The sequence below is a fragment of the Clavelina lepadiformis genome, unplaced genomic scaffold, assembly GCF_947623445.1.
Source record: "Clavelina lepadiformis unplaced genomic scaffold, kaClaLepa1.1 scaffold_198, whole genome shotgun sequence".
NCBI lineage: Eukaryota > Metazoa > Chordata > Ascidiacea > Aplousobranchia > Clavelinidae > Clavelina > Clavelina lepadiformis.
Window position 1 is genome coordinate 7,501 of NW_027508298.1, and position 2,500 is coordinate 10,000.

Below are 2,500 nucleotides of genomic sequence, written 5' to 3' on the forward strand. Positions count from 1 at the left end.
CAATTCCCGACGAAAGACGGTCTATTCTGAGTTACCCAAAACGGTGACTGGCAGGTGAGTGCATTTGATATATTTCTTTAGCGTTTGGACGTGTGTGATTCAATATATTTTGTATGACACTCTGTTACATTGTCGTAATTGAGCTCTTCAATTTAATTTCATTTAATTTAATTTTATTTTATAATTTAACAATAACTTTGTACAATTAAATAACTTTAATTGATAAATACGTTGTCATTGCCTTGCATTGACTCACGTAGCTTTGCAATGCTGCTTGATGATCATTTGATGATTTTGTTGTATGACATATATTGTTATGATTATATCGATTAAAATTGTGCACTTTGACACTGTATGGCATTAGATTAATTTTATCAAGTCGATTCACACCAAAAAAATGTTAAAGTCCAAACGCCCAGGTCGCGCGGATAGCCCTCACCCGCCGCGGATTTTCCCAAGTCGGAAGAGCTTTAGCCGCGAGTCGGTGTTTGGACTTTAACTTTTTGTTGGTGTGATGAGACTTGAAAATTTTTTAGAGTCCAAACGACCAGGTCGCGCGCATAGCTTTCACCTGGCGCGGATTTTCCGAACTCGGGAGAGCATCACGCGCGGGTCGGTGTTGTGGACTCTGAAAATTTTTCCCATCCACTCCAAAAAATGTTAGAGTCCAAACGCCCAGGCCGCGCATATTCTCTTGACCGAGCGCGGATTTTTCGACCTCGGAAAAGTTTTTGCCGCGGGTCGATGTTTGGACTCTGAAATTTTTTCAAGTCTCGACAAAAAGTTAAAGTCCAAACGTTGGGAAATATTTTCAGAGTCCAAACGTTCGAGTTGCGCGCAGTGCCCGGCCGGGGCGCGGTTCGGCGGCCACGGCAAGCGGCCACGCACCTTCCCAAACTCCAAATCCGGCCGCGAGCTCGCGCGATCCCGAGGCCGTTCTGGGGTACCATGGCGATGCAGGATTCTGTGACTACTATGAGGGAGCAGGCAGTCGTGTGAGCGAATGCGCGCGCGAGTGCGAATCGAAGCAGAATCGATCTCGGTTGGCGTCGGGCACGATGGGCAGATGTAATGCTGTTCGCGCGGTCGCCCATGCTTAGCCGGGGTTTTGAGCGGTCTGTCGGATCCAGTGGCAAGCTATCGGCGTGCCTCGGCGCGAGTATTGCACTCGAATCGCCGGGCAGCGTCCGGAATTGACGGTTTTCGGAGCTCGTGCAAGCCGCGAGCGTAGTGTTTGAGTAGCGATGTACACGGAGAACGTGTGAAAAGAAACGCGGGGCGCCCGTCGTCCCGCAGCAGCCTCGTTTGCTGCGAATAGCTACCTGGTTGATCCTGCCAGTAGTCATATGCTTGTCTCAAAGATTAAGCCATGCAAGTGTAAGTACGAGCTCTCGTACAGTGAAACTGCGAATGGCTCATTAAATCAGTTATGGTTCATTTGATCGTACGTGTTACTTGGATAACTGTGGTAATTCTAGAGCTAATACATGCGAAAAGCGCCGACTCACGGAGGCGTGCATTTATCAGACCAAAAACCGACCGGGCCTCGGCCCGTGCTCGTTGGTGACTCTGGATAACTTTGCGGATCGCACGGTCTTGCACCGGCGACAAATCATTCAAGTGTCTGCCCTATCAACTTTCGTCGGTACGGTATCTGCCTACCGAGGTTCTTACGGGTGACGGGGAATCAGGGTTCGATTCCGGAGAGGGAGCCTGAGAAACGGCTACCACTTCCAAGGAAGGCAGCAGGCGCGCAAATTACCCATTCCCGACGCGGGGAGGTAGTGACGAAAAATAACAATGCAGGACTCTAACGAGGCCCTGTAATTGGAATGAGTACACTCTAAAACTTTTAACGAGTATCCATTGGAGGGCAAGTCTGGTGCCAGCAGCCGCGGTAATTCCAGCTCCAAAAGTGTATATTTAAGTTGTTGCGGTTAAAAAGCTCGTAGTTGGATTTTGGGCTCGGGCCGTCGGTCCGTCGCAAGGCGTGTACTGGCGTGCCCGGCCTCACCTTCGGTTCACCGTCGGTGCTCTTGACTGAGTGTTGGCGGCGGCCGGAACGTTTACTTTGAAAAAATTAGAGTGTTCAAAGCAGGCGGTTCGCCTGAATAATGGTGCATGGAATAATGGAATAGGACCTCGGTTCTATTTTGTTGGTTTTCGGAGCGCGAGGTAATGATTAAGAGGGACGGACGGGGGCATTCGTACTGTGCCGCTAGAGGTGAAATTCTTGGATCGGCGCAAGACGAACAACTGCGAAAGCATTTGCCAAGAATGTTTTCTTTAATCAAGAGCGAAAGTCAGAGGTTCGAAGACGATCAGATACCGTCCTAGTTCTGACTATAAACGATGCCAACTAGCGATCGGGGGGCGTTACTTTGACGACCTCTCCGGCAGCTTTCGGGAAACCAAAGTCTTTGGGTTCCGGGGGAAGTATGGTTGCAAAGCTGAAACTTAAAGGAATTGACGGAAGGGCACCACCAGGAGTGGAGCCTGC

The 2,500-nt window shown here is 49.6% G+C and overlaps 1 non-coding gene across 1 annotated transcript in view; it reads left to right on the plus strand.

The window, feature by feature from the left end:
- Positions 1–1,319: 1,319 nt before the first annotated feature.
- The window catches only part of LOC143472989 (small subunit ribosomal RNA), a 1,808-nt gene continuing 627 nt past the window's right edge, over positions 1,320–2,500 (plus strand). Inside the window, exon 1 of the ribosomal RNA XR_013120289.1 lies at positions 1,320–2,500. This exon is cut by the window's right edge and continues 627 nt beyond it. This is a non-coding gene — a ribosomal RNA (small subunit ribosomal RNA).